At 34.2% G+C, this 25,876-nt stretch overlaps 1 pseudogene; it reads left to right on the forward strand.

Annotated features, from left to right (window-relative positions):
* The first annotated feature begins 978 nt into the window (after window positions 1-978).
* Window positions 979-25,876, forward strand: part of LOC149571660 (rust resistance kinase Lr10-like) — a 57,856-nt pseudogene continuing 32,958 nt past the window's right edge.

Consider the following 25,876-nt stretch of genomic DNA (forward strand, 5'->3'; position numbering starts at 1 on the left):
GTGACTACTTAATTTGAAGATGAAACTTTAACATCTAGCTTGTTTAATCAAGAAGATTCTACTATTTTAGCAACCTTCCTTGGATAGAAGCCTGAACCTTTTTATATTTCATTGTATATTAATGGATGTAAACTCAGTATTTGCATAATAGATTCAGGTGCATCAGATAATGTTATGCCATATTCTGTAGCTAAAGCCTTGGGATTGAATCTTACTAAAGTACATGGGAGATGTTATTCTATGGATGCCAAATAAGTTCCTTTGCTTGGACAAATTAAAGATGCACAAGTAGCTCTAGCCTCATATCTAGAAAAGAAACTCCTGTTAACCATTTTGGTAGCTGATATTCCTCCAAGCTATGGACTCTTTTTAAGTAGAAGTTTCTGCCAAGACTTAGGAGGAGAAATTAAGCTAGACTGGTCCAAAGTTGTAATACCTATTGGTAATAAAGAGGTCAAGTTAGAACCTGAAGAAAAAGAAAAATTCACAGTCTTGAAATTGGATGATCCCAAAGCTCAAATTTTGTATCAAGAACTGGAATTTGGCAACTACATATTGTTTACCAAGGAAGATATGAATGAACAAATAGATGAAAATCAAGGTGATAAAACCCCCAATGAAAATAAAGATATACTAGGCATATGGACACTTGAATTTGATAAAAGTTGTGCTTCCTCAAGGTCTGGAGCTGGCATAGTATTGATATCTCTAGAAGGAGAAGCTGAGCCCTTAGCTTTCAAATTAGAATTTGGTAACACAAAAAATACAGCAGAATACTAAGCTTTAATATTGGGAATAGTCACTGCAAAAGAAAGGGGGATAAAGATCTTGAAGGCATAAGGTGATGCAGAGCTTATTGTGAGGAAAATTAAAGGACAGTACTGGGTGAAAAATCATAAACTGAAGAATTACAGGAACAGGGTTTGGGATGAGATAGAAAGTTTAGATGCCTTCTCCATTAGAGTTGTGCCAAGAGAAATGAATACAAAGGTTGACTCACTTGCAGTCTTTGCTTCCTTGTTACTCCCACATCTAGATTTTAAGGATAAGAAATATCAAATTGAAATTATATATCGATCTGCTGTCCCAGATAATGTAGAATCTTGGAAAGTCTTTAATGATGATAAGAGTTTGATGTTGTTTCTTGAAAATGATAAAGCTAGCTTTGAACCTGAATCTTGCAAGGACAATGAACATAACAAATGTGGTGAGGTCCAATTGAAAAGCAATATTATTCCCCCATACTTTGTAGCTCTGAAAAAGTTATTTAGAAGACATTATGCTTATGTTAAGCAAAAAAGAACAGAAAAAGGACCTACCACAAGTGAATATGAAGGATTGAACATTGGGGATGTCCACGGTCCCAAGATGATTAATATTGGAAAATGTTGCACTCCAGAAGAGAGGGAAACTGCAAAGAAATTATTCAAAGAATATAGAGATGTCTTTTCTTGGAGCTATGAAGACCTAAAGAGCTACAAAGGAGGAGAGGTGAAACATCAAATTCCTCTCAAATCAGATGTAGTACCTTTCTAGAAAAATCAAAGAAACTATAATCCAAAGGTCGCAGATGCCATTTTCTGAGAAGTTGATAAAATATTAAAAGCAAGCATCATTTATCCTATCCATCACTCTACATGGATAACCAGCATAGTACTTGTTAGGAAGAAGAATAGAGAGATAAGGATTTGTGTAGATTTTTGTAATTTGAATTAGGCATCTCTCAAAGATAATTTTTCTCTCCCGATCATGGACCATTTGTTACAAATAGTTGTAGGATCTGAGATGATGTCTATGGTCAATGGCTTTTTAGGATATAACTAGGTTGAAGTAGAAAAGAAAGATCAACATAAAATAGCATTTACAACTCCTTGGAGTATGTTCACATATCACAGGATGCCTTTCAGACTGATCAATGCTTGGGCTATGTTCCAAAGGTCTATGAGTGAGACCTTCGTCGAGATGAAAGATTGAATAATAGTCATATACCTAGATGATCTCACTGTGTTCTCAAAGAAAAGAAAAGACCATATGAAAGATCTGAGAAGAGTCTTACAAAGATGCAGAGAGCATGGGATTTCTCTCAATCCAAAGAAGTTAGTTTTCTATGTAATTGAAGGAAGGCTACTTGGACATATAGTTTCATAGGAAGGCATTAAAATTGATCCTAATAGAGTAGAGGCCATCCAGAGACTGAGCTTTCCTATAAAAAAAAATAGAAGTTAAATCTTTCTTTGGCCAGGTGAATTTCCTTAGAAGGTTTGTTCTTGATTTTACAAAAATCACTAAGCATATAGTAGATATGATGAAGAGAAATTAAAATTTCAAATGGAGTGAGGAAGGAAAGTGAGCTTTTTAAGATATAAAAATTGCTATTGCCAATGCCCCTTTGCTATGCCATTCAAATTACAAGCAGGACTTTATTATTTATTGTTATGCTTCAAAACATACATTATCAGCTATTCTTGTGCAGGAGAATGATGAAGGGATACAAGCTCCCATTTCTTTCATGAGTGTACCTTTGAAGAATTACAAGTTAAAATATTTGTAGATTGAAAAACATGCTTTTGTAGTGGTTAAAGCCCTTAAAAATTTCCATTTTTACATCTAACAATAACATTCAATAGTCTTTGTTCTAGATGTAGTAGTGAAGAGTGTACTAATGCAGCAAGATATCAATTTTAATGCTAGAGGAGTGTGGGTGGCAAAGATACAAGAATATGATATAGAGATTAAACCTACCAATTTGATAAGAGGAAATGCTCTATGCAAAGCAATTGCAGAAAACAAAATCACTGGAGGATTAGAAGAATCAAATGAGAAGCAATTAGTACTAGTAGTAGGTCTGTATGATTCATGGTTCGAAAAAATTTCTTACTTTTTAACATATGGTGTATGTCTAGAAGGTTTGAATGCAAAACAAAGAAGAGACCTTAAATTGAAAGTGGCCAAGTATGTGATTTGGGATGACAAGCTTTTCAAAAAAGCTATTAACAATACATTCCTGAGATGCATAGGTGAACCACAGCAGGAAAAGCTATTGAAAGCATTTCATGATGATGCCTATGGAGGACACTTTTCTTCTTTAGTTACAACTTTTAAAATACTAATGCAATGCTATTACTGGCCTGGGATGTTCAAAGATGCATATGCATGGGTAGCGAAATGTGAAAAGTGTAAAATGTTCTCTAGTCACCCTCAATTAGATGCACTACCACTAAGACCTGTTATCATTGAAGGACATTTTCAACAATGGGGCCTTGATTTCATTGGTCCAATTACACCTACATCCACTGTCATTCATCAATACATCATAAGTGTAATGGACTACTTCACTAAGTGGGTAGAAGCTAAAGCCACGAAGAGGACTATTGCAGGAGTAGTGTGTGAATTTATAAAAGAGAACATTCTGGTTAGGTTTGGTGTTCCTATCAAATTAGTGATGGATAATGCATCTTATTTTTCATCAAATTAAATCACTAATTTTTGTTTTGAGTATGGGATTACTGTTAGTCATTCATCTGATTATTTTCCTCAAGGGAATGGCCAAGCAGAGTCTAGCAATAAAAATTTGGTTAATATTGTTAAGAAGTTAGTCTCAGATAATCAGAAAACCTGGCACAAGAAGACCCATGAGGCACTCTAGGAAAATAAAATAACACCTAAGAGGGCAATCAGAATATCTCCTTTTGAGTTGGTTTATGGAACTGAAGCTAATCTACCTTTACTATTGGAATTGGTAACAAGCAAACTCAGAACAATAATTGAAGATGATGTCTATAAGGATGGTCTAGAAAAGAGAATCCTATATTTGAGTAAACTGGAAGAAGAAAGGATGGAAATTGTTGATTATATCACATAGCACTAAATGCGAGTAAAAGAACTTTTTGACAAGAAAAAAAGACCTAAAAATTTTATTGTGGGAGATATGGTGCTACTCTGGGACAAAAGAAAGGCTCCAAAAGGAATGCATAAGAAGTTTGATACTCTATGGAAAGGCCCTTTAAGGATTCAACAGGCATTTGAAAATAATTCTTTCAAATTGGTGTATGAAGATGGTGAAGTACTACCCCTGACTTATAATGTATCTCAAGCTCTACCAAGTTACAAATTGAAAATAGGTAACCCTGTAATGTACCATAGCTAGACTTAGTGTTGTGTGTGTCTTAGTTAGCCTTCCCTTTCTGGTGTCTTTTCCTTGTTTTCCTGTTTTGCTTTGTTTTTGTTGTGTTGCCTCCTGTTATGTTCTTTTGTGAAACCAGAGATTCTAAGTCCCTTTGCTTGGGCATATTCTACCTAAGTCCCTAGTCAAAGCTAGCTGTTGCCCCACTTTTCACCATATACAAATTTTGCAAAGTGGAAAATGAACTAATGTCATGTTTTGTCAAGTCGGGTCAATAGGTCTTTCCTCTTTAGATGCTAAGTTTGTCCATCGGGTTTTCAAATTTCCCCTTCTCCCATGTCACATATAGCCTGGGTGGGTATTTCTTGATTGTCATGAGCCTTAAAGGGTAATTTAGAACCATACTCAATGGTGATTCTCGAATTGTGCTACATCAATTGATTTTCTTGCAGCTCTTTTGATCTGGAAATAGAGAAATTGGATTGGCAAAAAAGCAAGTTCTGGTTTCTTCGTAGCAGGGTTTTCGCACCCCAAAGGTGAATTTTTCCAAAGGCTAGCGAATGATATTTGTAAGTTTTATTGAAGTAAAATGAATCGTGTTATGAAAAGATCATTCAAATGATGTCATGATTTCACAAAGATAATCATTTTAAAGTCTAAAAAGTAACTAAAATAGCAATCGGCAAAAAATCAATAAAGAGCTTCTTCGGGGCGGGTTCCAAAGTCAGAAATCAATTTTCTAAAAAGATGTATGTAAAGGAATAAGGAGCACCAATGGGCCCCACCTCTCACTTGTGAAGCCATTTTTTTTTTCTGAAGGCTTAAATTAAAGTATATATGTTAGAGGAAGTAAAACAATGGGCATTGGCAGAAATCAAGTTTCTTCTTCTCCATAGCGGGTTTTCTCACCCAGAAGGTGAAACTCTACAGGGATCCATAGCTGCTAATTGTAGGCTAGAACAAGAATAGGTAAGCCAGATTATGATTAAATCATTCAAATATCATCATTTTTTCATAGCGAAAATTACTCAGAACTCATTGGGATAAGCGGGATAAGCATCGATAGAAAACTCAGAAGTACTTTCTCCTTTGGTGAGCTTTGAGCCAAGAAGTAAGTTTTTCGCAAAGGCCTAAATAGAAGGGTAAAATTACTAGCGGGTCCCATTTTTCACTTGTGAAGCCTCTTCTATGTTTTCTGAGGGCTTTTAGTAAAGTTCTTAGGGTAGAAAAGGTAAAAATGAAAGCTTAACAGGGAAATCAAAAATCAGATTCTCCGCCACGAGTTTTCTACCCTCGAAGGTCATTTTTCGCATTTGAAGAAAAATCATTCCTATAAGCGTGGTTAAGTATGTGAATTGATTGCAAATTATTTTGGGCAAGTAAATAGAAGAAAATCAATGAATTGATAAGGCTTTTGCAAGGAGAATTGAGTTAAGCAGATTTTTCGCTAGGAAGTTCTCCATTCTTGTTTTCCTGAAAGATGGATGAAATGGAAACTAAACTAGTAATTAATGAGAGTTACCATTGAGCCAACAATAATAATGAAAAGAAAAAGATAAATTTGTTAGAACCTTTACATCCACCAATCCAATGGATTTACTCTTAATTTCACTCGTGTGGCACAATTTATGAAATTCAATGGGCAAATCTAGGGTTATTTTATAAAGAGGGAAGTAACAAATTTTCAAACTGCCGTTTTACTATTATACTATTGTATTGGATAGTGCTTTCAAGTAATTTTCAAAGTTATAGAGTTTTTTTCTTGTATCATCTACAATTGTTTGAATTTTTGCTATCATACATCAAATAAAATGGCAACAAGATTCGCGGGTTTTGATGGATTGGGTGGAACTAAGTCAGCATGGTCGACTATCATAGATACTTCACTCCATTTTTATGATATGCAAGATTTTTAAAGGAGATTAAGAGCAGAGCCAATTCATCTCATAATGAAAAAACTTCAAGGAAATGGATTAGTAGAAGCAGCTAGGTTTCTTGTAGCAGTACAAGCCTTGGAGTAAATTTTGGAATGCATCAATCATTACAACCCAAATACAGAGCAGATTCTATTGCCTGACCAAACAATGTTGATTTCAATTGATCATCAAGTAGTATTGAATTGCTTACAAATTCCAGAATGGGAGGAGTTCTCTAATTTAACGATGAGTGGAGCCATGTCTGAGTACTCTTTGAAGAAGATGGTTTGGAGGAGGGAGATCATGCAGTCTTGGTTTCAAAAGCTAAGGGGAGCTAAGAGTAAACTTCCTAAAACTCTTTTTGGCATAGACCTCAAACCAAAAATTATTGACATTTTGGTTCTATTGCATTGACTCAAAGGTGAGGTAGAAGCTTTTAATTTTCTAGAGTAGTACTATTTTTTTTGTGCAAGTTATTTGCTCAGACACAGTATATTGACTGGGCGTATGAGGTCAGTGAGCATCTTTCTAGGGCTCTTAGTGTAGCCAAGTTTTATAATTCATTTTATATGTCCTCTTTCTTGATATACATGTTGGCTTCTCTCCAATTGTGGTCAGGACTCCCTAGAATTAAGAATTTTCCTAATATGTAAAAAGTTATGACTTTTATCCATGCTTGCAATTACATAATAGTTATGTAGAATACGTCCAAGTAGATGATGCATTCGCCATGAGGATTTGCAGGGAGCTCCAAGGGTGTCCAAAGTGGAGATTCAGTCTAAAAGAGATGGTGACCATTAGTCAATTTGGCAGTTATTCATTTAGTTCTCATCATTTTCTTATTTGTGTCTTGCAGCGTTTGATGGATTTCCACTGAAGCTGGCCAAGTATCCATATGATATGATCATGCTTATGGAGATAGTGAGTCAAGCAATCCAAGTGAACATGTTGAGTGTCAGCTTGAGGAAGAAAGGGTATGAATTCCCTATAAAAGTTGGAGCATACAGTTGTGAAACCAGATTAGATGCAAAGAATATACTCAAAGCATTTGAGAGTAAATACAAATTGGAAGAGTATGAAGCAGTAAGTCCCCTATTGTATCCTAATGGATATTCCAGAGATGTGCTCCAAATTGGAAGTGTAATCAAACATGTGACAACCATGGAGGATTATTGGGTAGATTGTAAAAATGAACTAGAGAGTCAAGATTGTGCCTTTGCCAGATTGACAATTGATCAGGTAAAGACATATGGTATAAATTTAGATGTGGAGGGATTGGAAGATGATGGTCAAAATGTGTACAGTAATACATATTTGACTAAGTTGAGGAATACTCCTATTAGTTCTAAACCATATTTTGACATAGAAGAAGAATTCAATGTCATGAATGCAAGAATTATCAAAAGGACTAAGAAGTGGGTTGAGTGGAAAACTAAGAAAGGTTGGAGCAAGAGTAAAACTACTCAAGCTTATCCAGCTATAGTTACTCCATCTTCATCTCAAAGTGCCACACCCAGTGCTACTACTACACCTGCTCAAGGCCCAGCTCAATCTATAGGCAAAGGTGATCAACCCTCGGAGAGGAATGTTCCAATAGCCCCAACTTGTCAAGGTGGATCACTACCAATCATTGGAGCTCAAGTTGAAGCTGAAAAAGAAATGGAAAAATAGAAAGATGGATCTCCTGCTCCAATCTCACCTTCACATGCCACTCTACCCCCATCTCCTAAAGCTTCTCCAACTCCATCTCCTCATGTTGCTCCTATCTTATCCCCTCATCATAGCCCTACACCATCTATAAGTGCTCCTTTTCTAAAGCCCAGTGGTTCTCCTATTCAAATAGTAGAGGTCGGAGATGATAAAAGTAGTAGTAGTGAATCCACTGAGTCTGATGAAGTTGCAAAGAAAACTCAAGAAGAGGAGAAAGCTTCAAGTTCATCTAGGCTTCTTTCTCGAGATCCAAATACCTCCTTTTCTGCAACTACAATGACAACAACTCCAGTGAAAAAGAAAATGTTCAGCATTGAATCACTTGGAACAGCCTCCAAAGTGATTAGTACAGAGTCTTGGGTCAAGGATACTTTGGAGACCAAGAGGAAAAGAAAAGATGAAAGTTTTCTTTCAAAGGATTATGTACCTCAAGCGGTTTTCTTAGGATCTACCATAGTAAAAGCTAAAAAGTAGAAGACCTTGTCAATATTGGGACAAGATCTAGAAATAGGGTACTTAACTATGGAGGTAGCAAAACCAAACAAGGTAGGGAGAATCAAAGATATGATGCTAGAGGACTTCACTCTAAATTCAATTGATCTTGGAGAGGCTAGACATGACACAAAAGTAGGCCTATCGAAGTCGAGTAATGAGGTGATAGAAGAGCAACTGGAGAACCTCAAGTCATTAAAGATCATAATGAAATCTAAAATAGAAGAGTTAAGAAGGTTCATCAAGCAATTAGTTGTCCCATTGGCAACTATTACTAGTGTGCCTACCATTGAAAATCCTTCAGTAGAAGAGATACAAGCCTTCATATCACATCTCCAGAAAGATAGGCATTTTGGTCAAATTGGAAAGGAATGGATTAAGAAACTCAATGTAGATGGAGTTTCCCTAGTTGATAAAATTGGGAATATTATCCTTCGGCTAAAAACTGAAAAGGATAATATTACATCTAATAGTAATACCTTGGCTAGAGAGAGTGTGTGATGCATAGAATGTATTTCTCTCCTGATGATGGTTGTTCAGATGAAAGAAAAGGATGCAATTGAAGCAAAGAATCTTAAGAAGGGAAATGAACCTCTAAATGAATGGCTCCAAAGTATGCAGTTCAAGATGGAAATGATTCAAGAGGCTGAGAAAGGACTCAAAAAAATAGGGGACAAAGTGAAGAAATCCAAGGATAGAGCATTTGAGCTTATGCGAGGATTGCACACTGAGTCAAAAGCTAGTGGACAAGGGAAATCCTTTATTAATATAGAAGTGATGAAGAATAATTTTTCTATATATTTAAGTAACATGTATAGGATAACTTCAAGCAATCAAAATAGGGTAATAGAACTGCAAACACTTGGTGGATGCATGCATGTGGCTGCTGAAGAAGTGGCACATCAGCTGAGTGAAATAAAAGAATTAGCTCTAGAGCAATAAAGGTGGCTTTTGAGATTCACCAACATGCAAGTACCCAATCATGAAAAGTTGATTCCCATCATGGTGGCTGCTAAAAATATAGGACAAAAACTAAAAAGGGGAAGAAGACCAAGTGATTCAGATTCCCCCCTTTTCATTTTCTGTTGTAAATTTTGAAATCTTTGTTAATATTTTGATATGATAAATTGGCATCTTGTCATTTGTCATCAAGAGAAGATGAACTGATTAACATTCCCATTGTAACAATCATCTCTCAAATCCTATATATATGAAATTTAATGATTAATCAAAGGTCAGAAAAATTTTGGTGTGAAGTACTATTTGTTGCAGAGACAATTGAATGGCACTTGGTTTCAATAATTTTATGTTCCAGCAGGTATTGTGATTAGTTAGTATTTCCTTTTTTTGTTATAGAAAACTAAGGAAGAATAGAGTTTCATTGCCCTATTTTTTGGAACACGAATGAATGTAATAAGTATTGTTATAATTCATTTGATGAAAGGATTCTGGTAATTTTTCCTGATCTATCGGTCGTAGTCTAGATTTAAATTTTAATTTGTTCTAGTCTTATGCGAATTGATTTATTGATTTATAAGATGTGTGGGTACGTGAATCTGTTTTAGTATTTAGAAGTATTTCTTGCCTAAATTAAGTTCTAGTTAGGCATAATTCAGTTTGCCTCTTTTTCTCTCGGGTTAAGAGCATACCCCACATTAGTCTTAGGAATAAAACATAATTCCTTGAACATCATTCACATAGGGAGCTATACCTCAATTCAGAGGGAAACTAGATATTCTTAGAAACGGTTTCCCAATTGTTGTGTAAAGTTGTTCTTAATTATAAGTTTGGGCACATAAAAATAGGAAAAGAAGAAGAACAATCTATTTACTAACACAACCTTGGGATTATAATTCCTCTATTTTTTCTAGAAAGGGATTGCATCAGTTTTAAGCAAAATTTGATGTTTTACCTTCCTATCTCTATAGCTTTTCAAATCTTCATAACTCCAAGCAAAAACATCTCTATACTCCATAAGTAGATTCTTTGTGGCTTCTTTTTCTTCAGGTGAACAACACTTCCCAATGTTAATCAGTTTAGGATCATGAAAGTCTCTAATGTTGACTCCTTCATATTCACCTGTGGTAGGTCCCTTTTCTGCTCTCTTTTTCTTTATTTAAGCATCTTGTCTATTAAACAATTTTTCTAAAGCCACGAAAAATGGAGGAATGATATTACCTTTTAGAAAAACTTCTTCATTTTGACTTTGTTTCTCAATTACATCAAAGCTTTCATGATCACCTCCACTGGACTCATGTTCAAAACTAGACTTTTCATTCTCTAAAAACATCTACAAACACTTGTCATCACTGAAGACTTGCCAAGATTCTATGTTATCTGGGATGGTATATCGATATACAATTTTGATCTGGTACTTCTTGTCTTTGAAATCTAGATGAGGGAGCAATAAAGAGGTAGAAACTGTTAAGGAGTTAGCTTTGGTAGTCATCTCCCTTGAAACTACTTCAATAAAAAAAGCATCCAAACCTTCAATCTCATCCCAGACTCTGTTCCTATAATTTTAAAGCTTATGGTTTTTAATAGAATATTGCCCTTTTACTTGCTTTACAATAAGCTCGACATCACCTTGAGCTTTTAAAATCTTTATCCCTCTTTCCTTTTCTATCATTATTCCCAGTAATAAAACCTCATATTCTATAGTATTATTAGTATTCCAAAATTCCAATTTGAAAGCCATAGGTTCAGGTTCTCCGTCTGGGGATATCAATACTACACTTGCTCCAGATCCTGAAGAGGCACAACTTCTATCAAATTCAAGCATCCAGATGCCTGATACATCTTTGTTTTCACTGGGAATTTTATCACCTAGATTTTCATCTATTTGTTGATTCATACCTTCTTCAGTAAACAACATATAGTTGTTGAATTCTAGTTCTTGATATAGAATTTGAGCTTTAGGATCATCTGATTTCAAAATTGTGAACTTTTCTTTTTCTTTAGGTTCTAATTTGACCTTCTTATTCCCAATAGGTATCATTTCTTGAGACAAAGCCAATTTTATTTCTCCTCCCAAGTCTCGACAAAAACTTCTACTTAATAGAAGTCCATAGCTTGTTGGAATATCAACTACTAGGATAGTCAATAAGAGTTTCTTTTCTGGATGTGAAGCTAAGGCTACTTGAGAGCATCTTTGATATATCCAAGTAAAGGGACTTGTTTTGCATCCATAGAATAACATCTCATGTGCACTTTAGTAAGATTTAGTCCCAAGGCTTTAGCTACAGAATATGGCATAACATTATCCGATGCACTTGAATCTATTATGCAATTACTAAGTTTACATCCATTGGTGTATAATGAAATATAAAAAGGTTCAGGCTTTTGTCCAAGGAAGGTTGCTAAAACAGTAGAATCTTCTTGATTAAACAAGCCAGATGTTAAAGTTTCATCTTCAATTTCAATAGTCACATTATGATTCAAGTCTGAGATACCCCCTTTACATCTATCCACTAATCTCTTTAACTTAGAAGGATGTGACTGTAAATAATCAATAGTGGAAATTTGAACTTTTGACTCTTCACCAAATTGAATGAAATTGAAAGATGTCTTTTCTTTACCCATTTTTAAAGTGGATGTTTCTTGATTAGTATGCACTTTACTCATAGAAGGACTAGAGTCATCTCTATGAGTATGACTAGAGGCTTGATTCTTCATCTTTTGTCCATGGGTAAGTACTGTGTATGAAGTTCCATCAATGGTTGCATAACACTCACCTTTTGATTTAGAATCTTATTCATATTCCAAAAATAAATTTCCATAGCTACCATTTGAACAAGAATCGGGTTCTGAACACAGAGTTGCAATATTTAATTCATTAGCAGATAAAAACTGCATCATATGAACAGTTTTCGAACAATTTTCACTACCATGATCTGTGGTCAAGTGAAAGACACGCATATTTCCTTTTTTCAGTGTTGTTTCAATTTGTAACCTAGGTTTTGAACCTATAAGTTGTGGGAATATACTTACATTTCTTCTTCCTGGCGAGTTTTGGTAATTCCACTGAGAAGAGCTACTGAATCCGAGTAATTTCTTTTTCATCGCTACTAGTTCATTAGAAAACTTTTGAATCATCTCATCTGATGATGTGGTATTACTAGAACTCCCCTTAGTTTGAAGTTCTCATTTCCATTTTCTCACAAAAATTAAATCATCCTCACATTCAATAGCTTTCTTCTGTGCATCAGCCAGATCAATGGGGTGTGCTCTTCTCAGATCATAATTGATAGTTGGAGGCATAGCACTAATAAAGAAAGTTTTTAGATTTCCAAGAGTGGGTCTATCAGTAGTAGGAATTTTTCTATTAATCTTATTGAAATTGGCAGTGAAATCCCTCATGCTCATAGTTGGTTGCTTCTTAATTGAAGTCAACTATGTTAGCAAGGCATGTTCATCTTCCGCAGTTTTCAATCTAGCCTCAAATTTAGTTCTCATTGTGTCCCAATCAGTTATTGAGTCATTAGCTAAATGATAAAACTAGTCTACTGCACTATATGTAAGTGTTTCTACGAACAATCTTATAGCAACATCTTCATGTCCCACCCCTAACATATGGGTAGCCACAAAGAAGGCTTTAATGTGTTTATCTGTAGTGACTTTCCCATCACCTAAGAATTTAGGGAAATTCTTCCTTGAACTAGCTGGGAGTGGATGATAAGAATTTAGTTCTAACGGCCTTGTTTTTGTGGCCCATGGAGCAGTCATGATTGTTCTAGCAGTATATGATAGAAAATTAACAACTGGAGGTGTAGTAACTCTGTAAAGTGCTAACACCTGACAAGTGGAATACGAAGTGTTTGTGTCCTAATTTCTAATAGGGGAAGGGGGTCTACTCTAACTTTTACCTTTACCTTTTTGCTTTGGAATTTCTAAAATAGGAAAGCCAAGCTTTGTTAGTTTATCAAAGGTGGAATCTCACCCACCTTGTTCCTTGGTACTTCTAAGGACCCTAAATTGTTCCAAGATGCTAGGTCTAGTTTAACTCTAAGCTTATTGTCTTAATTGTCTTTCTGCTCTCTAGATTTATCTTCTTCGAATAGCTCTTTCAAAGGCTTCAGCTCTTCTTTCTTCCTCCCCTAATACCTGGCTAGCATTCTGATAATGTTCACTGTTCCTTTTGTGCCTCCAAAAAAATGTGTTAAGGGATGAAATTATATCCTCTTGGTTGTCTTGAAAACCAAGGTTAGGTTGGAACACTGGGATTATGTTCTCATGAGGTAGTACCATTTTTCCTCATGAAGTAGGCTTTTTGATCAAGCGATTGTTCGTCTCCCCAGCAAAGTCACCAAAAATATGTTGGTAAAAAGATTGTTCTTTTATATTATTACTCTTTATTACCCAATTAAGAACAATATCTAAACACAAATAGTTGGAAAGCCTCTTGTGAATAATTTAGCTTTCCTCTAAATTGATAGGTACAGCTTTCTAAAACAAATTTGCAATGAATTTTGTTTTCTTCCTAAACTACTTTGTGGTATGTTCTTAACCCAAGAACAGTAGAGGAATAACCAAGTTAGACCTAAATTAAATCCAAATCAGGTAGATAATAACTTCTCAATACTGAAACAAATTCATGTACCCATACATTTTATCAATCCATAAATCCATTCGCATAATCAACTGATGCTAAACTAAGTCAAACTCAAATCTAAACTACAACTGATGAATCGGGGAAAACTAACTAAATCCTTTCTTCAAATGAATTATAGAAATACTTATTAGATTCATTTTTATTCTGGAAAACAAGGGAAATGAAACTTTGTTCTTCCTTAATTCTCTGTGATACAGAAAGGAAATACTAACTAATCACAATAAGTACTAGAATGGAAAATTCTTTAGTATTTACCTGTATGCATCCACCTAGTGTTTTTAGCTCTATCACTCTATTTTGGACGCTTGAAACCATTCCTGACAGGTTACTTAAATACATGGAGAAGTTGTTCTTCATTATCTTTACTCCAATAAGAGCTCTCACTTGACCTCTAGTTTGTGGGTTAGTGTGTAATCCTTTCATCAATTTAAATGCCCTATCTTGAGTTCTCTTCACTTTATCTTCTGTTTCCTTGAGTCCTTTTTCAGCTTCTTGAATCATTTCTAGCTTGAATTGCATACCCTAGAGCCATTCAAATAGGGGTTCAGTTCCTTTCTTCAAAATTTTTACTTCAACTACCTCATTTTCCTTCATTTGAATAATCATTTTTAGAAGATAAATACAGTCATCACATCTTTCTTTCTCTGTGGTTAGAGTGTGTTGATTAGATGAGATATTATCTTTCTCAGTTTCCAATTGAAGGATAACATTCCCAATTTGACCAATTAGAGCAACTCCATCTACATTGAGTTTATCAATCCACTCTTTCCCAATCTAACCAAAATGACTATCTTTCTGGAGCTGTGAGATGAAAGCTTGCACTTCCTCTGTTATAGGATTTTTAGTAGCAGGCACACTAGTAATGGTTGCTAATGGAACAACTAGCTGCCTGATGAATCTTTTGAGTTCTTCTATCTCAGCTTTCATCTTAATCTTTGATAATTTGAGCTTTTCTGACCAACCTTCTATTATCTCATTGCCTGGTCTCCATAAGCCAACGTTTGTATCATGCTTGGCCTCTCCAAGATCAATTGAATGTAGAGTCAAGTCTTCAGGAGTCATATCCTCAATTTTCCCTACTTTATTTGTTTTTGTAATCTCCATAGTCAAATGTCTGGTCTCTAGATCTTGCCTAAGTATGGACAAAGTTATCTGCTTCTTAGCTTTTACTATGGCTGACCCAGAGCATACCGCTTGAGACACAACATCCTTTGTAGGAACACTTTCATCTTTCCTCTTTCTTTTTATTTCTATGGTGTCTTCAAGCTAGGACTCCATACCAATCACCTTAGAAGCCATTCCAAGTGACTCTATGCTGAACAATTTCTTCTTTACTAGAGTCATTGCTATTTTTGTTGCAGAGAAGGGGTTATTGGGATCTTGAGAGAGGAGCCAAGATGAACCTAAGACATTCTCTTCTTCTTGAGTTCTCTTTGTGGCCTCATTGGATTTAGTGGACTCGTTGCTATTGTTCTTATCATCTCCAATCTCTACTATCTAGATGCGAGAACCAGTTGGCTTCAAAAGAGAAGCACCTACAAATGGAGTAGGGCTATGATGAGGAGATGAAACTAGGGTAACATGAGGAGATGGAATTGGAGGAGCATGTGGAGATGGAGTTGGAGTGGTATGACGAGGCAAGGCTAGAGTGGTGGTTCCATCTTTAGGCTCTTCTATCCCTTTTTCTACAGTACCAGTCTGAGCTCCAATCAGTGGTAGAGAACCTACTTGGCAAGTTGGAGCTATTGAAATATTATTCTTCAAGGATTGATCACCTCCTCCTATAGATTGAGCCAACCCTTGAGTAGCTGAAGTTGTAACACTAGGTGTGGTGCTTTGAGAGGAAGTGGGAGTAGCAGCGACTAGACAAGCTTGAGTAGTCTTGCTCCTGCTCTAGCTTTTCTTTCTTATCTACTCAACCCATTTCCTGGTTCTCTTGATGATTTAGGCCATCATAACATTAATATTTTCTTCTATATTCACACATGGCTCGGAGTTGATTGGGATGTTTCTCAATTTGGTCAAATGTGTATTACTATACATATTTTGACCATCATCTTCTAGCCCTTCTACATCCAACTCAATGTCATAGGTCTTTATTTGATCTACTATGAGTCTAGTAAAAGCACAGTCTCAGCTCTCTAGCTCATCTCTGCAAACAGCCCAGTAATCTTCTATAGTAGTTACATGTTTGATGATGCTTCCAATTTGAAGCACATCTCTAGCATATCCATTTGGATCAAACATGGGCCTTATCATTTCATATTCCTCCAATCTGTATTTGTTCTCAAATGCTTTGAGTATGTTGTTTGCATCAGATCTAGATTCACAACTATAAGCTCCAACTTTATGGGGAATTCATACCCCTTCTTTCTCAAACTAGTGCTTAGCACATTTACTTGGATTGTTTGCCTAATGATCTCGATGAGCACGATCATATCATCTAGATATCTAGGCATCTTCAAGGGAAATTCATTAAATGTTGCAAGACGCAAATAAGAGAAAGATGAGAATTGAATAAAATAATAGCCAAATTGGCTGATGACCACCATTGCTTTTGGGCTGAACCTCTGCTCTGGACACCCTTGGAGTTCCTTGCAGATTCTCATAGTGAATGCATCATTAACTCAGATATACTCCGCATAGCTATTTTGTAACTACAAGCATGGATAAAACTCATAGCTTTTTACATTTTTGGGAAAATTCTCTATTCTAGGGGGTCTCGACCACAATTGTAGGGAAGCCAACATATATATCGAGAAAGATGACATATAAAATGAATTATAAACCTTGGTTGCACTAAGAGCCCTAGAAAGATGTTCACTAACTTCAAATGCCCAGTCAACATACTATGTGTCTGAGTAGATAATTTGCACCATAAAGAAGTATTGTTCTATAAAATTGAGTGCTTCTACCTCACCTTTTATTCGATGCAAGAGGACCAAAACATCCACAATTTTAGGCTTAAGATCCATGCCAAATAGGGTTTTAGGGACCTTACTTTTTGCTCCCCTAGGCTTTTGGAACCAAGAGTTCATGATTTCCTTTTGCCAACCATCTTCCTCAAGGAGAATTCAGACATGCCTCCTCCGATTGTTAGCTTAGAGAAGTCCTCTCATTCTGAAATCCACAAATAGTTCACCACCACTTGCCTATCAATTGAAATCAATACCGTTTGATCAAGCAATAGGATCTGTTGGGTGTCTAGGTTGTAATGATTGATGCATTCCACAATTAACTCTGGAGCTTGTACTACGATAGGAAAGCTGGTTGCCTCCACCAGTCCACTTCCTCAGAGTTTCTCCATTATAGGGTGGATTGGCTCAGTTCTCAGCCTTCTCTGAAAATCTTGCATATCAAAGAAACGTAATGAAGTATTAGAGATACTCTGCTATGTTGACTTGATTCCACCCAGTGCATCAAAACCAAAGAATATTGATGCCATCTTGCCTAATATAGAATGATAGTAATTCAACAATTTTGATAATGTAAAGGAAAAAATCCTAAACTTTGAAGTTTTTCGAAAGCACTATTCAATATAGCAGTATAATAGTAAGGCAGTGATTTGAAATTCTGTTAGGTTCTTCTTTATATAACAACCCTTAATCTGCCTATTAAATTCCACAATCCACGCCACACAAGCGAATTTAAGGATAAATCTATTGGATTAGTAAATATAAGGGTTCTAACATATTTCTCCTTATCATTTCACTATTTTCGTTGGCCCAATGGTAAGTCTCCTTTATTACTGAATTACCTTTCCATTTTCACCCAGTTTCAAAAAAACAAGAACGGAGTACTCCCTGGGAAAAAATCTGCTTGGCTAGATTCTGCTCAAAATATCCTTACAACTTTAACTAATTTGCTTCCATTTCTATCCCAAACACATCTAGTGATCGATTCAAACACTTACCATGCTTGCAGTAGGCTTTTTTCATTGAATGCAAAAAATTGCTCTTGAGGGCAAAAATCTCGCAATGGAGAAGGCAATTTCCATTTTTTCGCTTACGCTTTTGTTTTACCTTTTTTTCCTTAAGCACTTCACTTTAAGCCTTCAAAAAACATAAAAAGGACTTCATAAGCGAAAAATGGGGTCCACAAGTAACTTTTTCCTTCTATTTAGGCATTTTTAGAAAACTTAGTTCTTGGTTCAAAACCCGCCAAAGGAGAAGCTATTTCTAAGTTTTCCACCGATGCTTATTCTGATCATCCTGGTGAGTTATGAGTAAACATGATAATACTTGAATGATCCATCTATATTATGACTCACATATCATTGTTTCAGCCTACAAATGGCATTTATAGATCTCTGTAGAGTTTCACCTTTGGGGTGCGAAAACTCGCTAAGGAGAAGAAGAAACTTGATTTTCTGCCAATTCAACTTTCTTCATACTCGGATCAAATGAGCTGCAAGTAAATTCATCTGAGGTAGGATTTTTCAAGAATCTCCATCGAGTAAGGATCTAGTCTACCCACATTTCTCAAAACTATAAGGAACACCCTCCTAGCTATATAATGCAAGAAAAGAAAAAAAAAATGGAAACTTGATGGAGAAACTTAACACTTCAGGAAGGAAGAACCAACTCAACCGGGCTAAACACAATACGAGTTAGATCCTCCACTTTGCAAAATTGGACTATGTTAGAAAGTGGGGAAACACATTTAAATAAATTTTGACATTTTGTTAGTAGGAGAGTAGTGAAGGGTATAATCCTCCCATGTTTAGATTTTCACTGTCTAGCCACTTGTCCTATTGACAAAGCATTTTGGGACATGCGATGCTCTATATGTTATCCTTGTTATTTAGTTTTGACTAATGCAGGATTTAATTCAACAACAATCCAATTATATATTTTTGTTAAGTAATTGAAGGCTTATTCCAGTATTTATGGTTGCATTTATTTTAGAAATTTGATTGTATTACTATGAGTTTTCATTTCAAAAATTTCATTTTTCCTCATATATGTTGCAAATAACTACAAGGAAAGTGGGTACAATTAGCACACGAGAACCTTTAGTCATCTTGTAGTAGAAGGAGAGGATGTATAATCCATTACATTTTAAATCTCACCCTCTTTCTTGGGTCATATATCATATATTCATGGATCAATGAGTTTGACTCAAAAAATGTACAATTGATTCCTGATAGCAATATCACAATTTGACTTGTTGTGGAAAGTATCTTAGGCTTATCTATTGATAAGCTCAAGGGGCTTTCTAATGAATGTCTCATAAGGCACAAAACTTGTTGTAGGTTTTGCAAATGGAATTGCAAGTAGAGTGGTTTAAACCATGGAGGAAACTCCATAGTTAAGCCTACTTGAGCTAGAATAGTACTAGAATGGGTGAGCCTTTGACAAAGTCATGGTGCTCCACCTTTGTGAGCACTACCTAGATGCAATGAGTGCTAAGTGTTCCATTCATTCTCATGAGAATCAATAGCAAAAGGAAAGGACTCAAGCTCTCCTAGAGCCCTTGTTATACAGAAATGATTATTGTGTATATATGTCGTAAGGATCATTTCTTCTATATACAAAAATAAATATTATATAACTTTGACTTAATTAGTCATCCCATCTTATGAAAATAAAATGACTATTCATGAGTATATTTATTTCTACCTTTTTCTGCACCATGACACAAGGAGAGGATAAATAGTCTTCTTTAGCTCAATATCACTTAAAATGATGCTTCCAGTTATTTTATTTATTGTTTAGAAAAATCTAAGCGCAACCAGTGGTAGATTGGGATTCATCAATTTTTATTTGATTTGAAATGTAAATAATGTAAGCTCTATTTGTAATTTTTAATTAATAATTATTTAAAACATAATACGCATTTTTATTTCAATTGTTAAAAAATAAATTAGTAGACATATTCGAAAAGAAAATCATGATGCTCTTTTTCTTTTAGAATAATATATTTTATAATATTGTATATACATAACTATTTATTGACATCAATTATAAGATATAGTTTGAATTCTTCTAGTAATTTATGTTAATATTTTATAAGAAATTATAACCAAATTTTCATCATTCTTCATTTCTTGTTTCAGTTTTCTTTTATTACTCTACAGAAGTGTTGGTGTGTTGTTCATTTAACCTTCATATATTTTGTTCCAAGTATTACTATATCACTGGTTGACTCCTATGAGTGAGAGATGTATGATTTTTGTGACAATGAATACCATTTTCTATGATATTTTACTTGGATAAAATATCATAGACCAACCAGATCATAAATGAGGTGTCACATTCCACAAGATGTTTAAGGAGATAAAATGGCAATGAGACAAAAACATAAGTAGTAGAATAAATCTAGAGAAATGAGATCCCTCTCATTCTCACATACTAATATATATATCCAATGATAACCTACAATTTAAATTAGATTCATATATTTGGACTTCAATAATTATTGGAGGCAGATATAATTGATGAGGATTATGCATCTACATAGGGTACCTCACTACAATGGCATTAGCGATAATATTCTAAATCGTCATGCTCACATGTTGTCTTAAAAATATATATATAACGATTGAAAAAAATCACATGGTCCAAGGGATACAAGAATTAAAAGGTGACATGGTAATGTCACTAATACCATGACAAGAATAGAGAACCAATATGAAAACCATATGTGAGGAGGCCATTACTTAGAGGGAGCTTGATATTGGAGATAACTTGGAGGATATTTTTTACGTCTTTTCCTTGAAAGCCATCTTAGAGGTCACATCACTTGGTGGACCCAAGGGGGTATACAATATAGTTCAGACCATAATATTAAGGGGGCCAGGAATGATAGTATGGATTAGTTGACCGATGGCAAGAGATGTAGACCAAATACATAGTTCTTGTGGGCTAAGGTAAGTATACATATATTTTTGGAAATTCTTCCATTGCTTCCCTTGGGATTTATGACAAGGGATTAACCACCTCTTGTATACTATAAGTTGAGTTTTTTTATCAAGCATTGACAGATCAATCATTTGGTGCAACAAAAACCCCACTCTAAAAAGTGTTATTAGAGCATGGTCACAAGTTTGAATCCTTAGACCCTCGAGTAACACTGAGGGGGAGATTCTTGGAAATTTTTTCAACACTCCCCTCAAGATTCATGACAAGGGCTAACTAGCTCTTGTGTACTATAAGTTAAGTGGTTGTATCGGGCATTAACATATCAGTATTTTGGTGCAACAACAATCCCACTCTAACATTTCTATTTATTATTTCATTCTTATGATCTAATTTGAATATGTTGAATATGAAATCTTTTGAGTGATATAGAACAAGGTGATATATGGTGATTATACATGAAGTCAAATATATTTTCTAAATAATTTGTAAAGAATATAAGTGAAATTGGTCACTATAGATTATTATATGTGGTATTAATAAGAAAAATATGTTGAAAATATAGATTTAAGTTAGATCCATATTATGTTGAAATGAGCTTATTATGAAAAATTGTTATCCTTGGGTATTATAGTAATCTTTCTTATTTATATTTTTATATGAGCTATATATACCTTGATCTTTTCCTCTGAGAATGTTCTTGAAAGAAAAAGAGTGAGATTGAGATTCAGAGGGAGGCTGACATTTCAAGAAACCTTGAAAGAGAGGGAGAAGATAGAGTATGTGATTTAGTCAACCTTTAGTGATCTTGATCATATTGATTCAAAGAGAGTAAACCATGTTGAAATGGATTCTTTAGTGTTCAATAAATTGTAGCAGACAAGAGGAATGTGATTCATGAATATACCTCATGACTATGTAATTTAATGGGCCTAACCCCCCTATGTACATCATGAGGAAGTGATGACTTCCAAATGGTTTCACTTGTATTTGCAAAAGTTACAGAAAGATGATTTGATCTCACAATAACTGAATTTTATATTATGATGGATATCTTACAATGTCTATGCATATCATAATAGATTATACTTTACATGGTGAATGTTATGCATAATGATATCCTACAAGGCCATTACATAGAGTACATAGTGAATATCATGCATATTGATGTTCTCAAAGGCCATTAATCATAGAGTACTTGGTGAATATCACGTGACTTAGGTGTTCTGGAAGGCCATTACTCATAGTATTTGGTGAATATTTTGCTTCTCAACATTGTAGAAGGCCATTACTCAAAGAGTATTTGGTGAATATCATTGATATTCTAGGAGGCCAATAATCATGATATCAAATGTGATGTCAAACCTTTGTTGAGAATTTGGTGTATATCATATGTTGATATTTTGCGAGACTGATACTCTTGATATCAAAATGATGGATATCTTTTGATCAAAGATGTCCTAAATCTTGCCTACTTGATATTACTTCGAGTTAATACATGTGTTTATCCTCCATAGATAATAGGAAGTGTTGATGTTTTCTAGCTTTTGTCGGATAAACCTATATATAATTATATATGAGATATAGTTTATATATATAAGTTTATTGTTATATGAGAGAATATGTATATATATAACAATGATTAATTTTTTATTACATGGATTATTCTCAATTTAAATAAGAGGTCATTGCTATTTAGAAAACACATACCAAATACATGGCAGTGCTTAGTACAATTGCAGTGATCCTAAAAAATCCAACAGGCAGGAGCCTTGAGATTGATATCTCTTGACATCTCTTAGAAATATGAATAAAGATATCTAAGCTAGTAGATTTTGTAGCACATGTAAATATTGAATTTTGTAATATTATTGAATTTAAATTATGATTCTTCTCATATTCATTAAAATATACAATTTGAATTCAATTTGAATGAGATATTTTATAGTCCAAACTAAAAATACATTAAATAGAGAACTTATCTTCAATATTACATATAGTTATTTTGTTTCCAAAGATTTGAGTCTTTCTTCCTCTGCTCTCCTTTTCACAATTTTCTTCCCTGTCTTCATCTTTTTATAATGATCATAAGAAAATGGTGGTGAAATTCCAAGTCCATCGAGGAACTTCACTCCTAATATGGAAACAAATGTTAATATTCCCATTTCTCTTGGTCTAGATAATGTCACTTCATCTCCTTGGTAGTAATTTGGATAGTGGGATCAGTTAGCTTCTTATTAGCTCCTATAGAGTTGGAATAACTCCTAAGAGGATTAGAATCTCCTAACACAAATTCAAAGTCTCCTAGCAAGGACTCAAATGTAATGAAATTATTGATTTAACTCCTAACAAGGTCGCATCCTTTTACAAGGAATGTATATATTAGTACATCATCTTGTGGGCATCATTCCTACCAAGCTTTTCCCTCTGATCAAGTTCTTCCCTAGTTAGCATATCTTGTGTCAATAATACATGGTTATCATCTCCTGGTTCTTATATCTTTTGGTTATATGTTTCAATTTTTGTAAAGTTGATTTAAATTTTTTTAAGTGCATAACTAATTCACCACCCCCTCCCCCTCCTCCCCCCCCCCTCTCAGTTATATTGGTAGACTTTACTTTCTAATAATTTCTATCAAAATTGTTCTCACTAAACAATTTGGGATAACATATATTGAAGAAATGAACTGACTAAAATAATAACTTATCTTGCTACTATAGTTCATTTTAAGTCCTCAACACATCATCAACATCATCCTCTACTCTGACCTTAGAAAATTGCATCCAAATATCTCATAATACAATGATCATACATTACAACACATATGATACTTTACAATTAGGGAAAACATGTTTTGTTTATACCAAGTCCTAAAACAACTAACTGAGTCATCCTTGAGGCTTCCTCAAAGTACAATGAGTAATATAGGACCATCATAAGATATTAAAATTAAGTTCCACGCACTACATCACATATTACATTAATTACATAACATAGTCGACCTCTAGGGAATAACCCATATGTTATCCTTTATAAGTCTTCATGGATTGGTCATCAGATTCTATCATCTCAAACATAGCATTATAAACATGTGTCTGACCCAAATCCAAGATCATTGAACAAGATTTAAGTTCACCCACAATATATAGCTCAATCTTCAACATACTATTCTCTACACACTGGCCTGCAACTAGTCCTCTAAAATTATTTTTTGACTCACACAAATATTCATAACTATTTCCACGAACATAGATATATCATAAATATATATCCACAAATATAGTGTTAACCTTGTTGAATATAATTTTGTGTCTATGAACCATGCTGAACAAAATTGTCTCTACAACTCTGCATGTATTGTCTAGTAAGCCAATATGTTGACATCAATGACAAATCAAGTCATGAATGCAACACAATAAGCATTCAATCATCTCCTAAATAATACCAGAAATCTCCCTAAGGATTTTATTCCAATAGGTGCTTCATCTAAATTTTTAATATTTGCAAATTTTAATAACATTTGATGATATATTTATGAACTCTTTTATGTTTTTGCTACATACTTTACAATATTATTTATTACAAAATGTCTTGAAAGATCATGTTTCCAATCTACATTTTCTCTCCATAATTGGAGCATGGTTTTTTATGTATGTTTACTCTATTGTCATTTCTTGTTGGCTCATATATTTTATCTCTAGTTGTTGGATCTTCAATAATTGGCATCCATCCACATGTAGTGGCCATGATGCATTGTGCCTAGGAACATAAAGGAAAATGTTATCTTATATGATAAATTTAATCTGGTTTTGGTTTAAAACATACAAACCTATATAAATATCTTACCTAAAGATTATTCTTCCTCTTTTTATATGAAGGAAATAACCCTAGTTATATATTGTATGGAATTTAACCCTAGTTATAATCGCACTTGATGTATTTTTGGTTTAGTTGTTGTGTATTTTGAAGGCATAGATGTTGTGTAAATTTTTGTAGTACCTATTATTGATGATATGACATGCTCTATTAGCTAAACTACCATTTTTTAAAGAATTATATGGGTAAGTTCACAAAGATGGGTGACCAAAAAGGGGGTATAAGTTGCCACTTTTTTTTTTCTAAAATTAGACAAATCTAGACTTCGACAAGAAACTGAAGATAGTTGGACTCAATATTTAAAAATATGATAAAAACAAAAGATGTAGACCTCTTAATCTAGTTTGTAAACTATGAAATTTTTTGTTAAATGGTGGAGTTTAAGGCCTTCAAAAAGGGGGAGCTCACAAAGTGGTCTTATTTTTAGTAAATTTATGACATAGTGTCAAGTTTGCTCCCAAAAAAATCTTATTTCTTAAATTATTTTTTTAATCACTCTAGTGGGGAGTTAGCTAATAGTACATATTTTTTATTTTTTATTTTTCAATCTATATTTGATTTATTATGAATTTTTAAAGTTGAATCATCTCAAAAATGTGAAATTTTGTTGTGACACCCCTAGAAATCATTGAAGACTAATTGAAAATAAAACCTTCCTTTTTTGAAGTGTATAGAATGGATTCTTGTTTCTAGAAAAGTAAATTGTTACAAGAAATGGTGAAAGAGCACAAATCTGTCCTAAAATACTACAAGTTGGTTTCTGACAAAAAATGGACATACATTGAAAACAAATAAGTGATGAAATTCTTAACATAATCCAAATTCAAAAAAATATATATGGTTAGATAGCTAAGAATGAAATGTATAATCGTATGTAATGTTTTTCTCTTATTATATACCACGAGTAAACCTAATGGATGCCACATAAAAAAATCTATGTTTTATTTTTTTTAATTTGCAAGAAATCACATCTCAAGCCTATTTCATATATCCAAGCCTTTGGATTGGATATCCAAGGAAAATCCAAACCTTAGGATTGCAAATCTTCAATTAATACCATAGCATGTACGTGTTATATTGTGCACTATTTGAATATGAAAAAGTAGCACTTTTATGTTATTTTCAAATAGTGTGTATGCACTATGAAAACAATAGTGTGCACACAGTATGTTTTTCCATGTCCAAGCTTATGGTTTGGGTAACACAAAGAATAGTGTGTATGCACTATAGTGCATACTTATTATGTCTTGGATTCGGGAAAACCAAAAATTTGCAACATTTTGGTCTC

This window comes from Cupressus sempervirens, chromosome 2 (assembly GCF_028749045.1).
Source record: "Cupressus sempervirens isolate cs-2001-9-10 chromosome 2, ASM2874904v1, whole genome shotgun sequence".
Classification (NCBI taxonomy): Eukaryota; Viridiplantae; Streptophyta; class Pinopsida; order Cupressales; family Cupressaceae; genus Cupressus; species Cupressus sempervirens.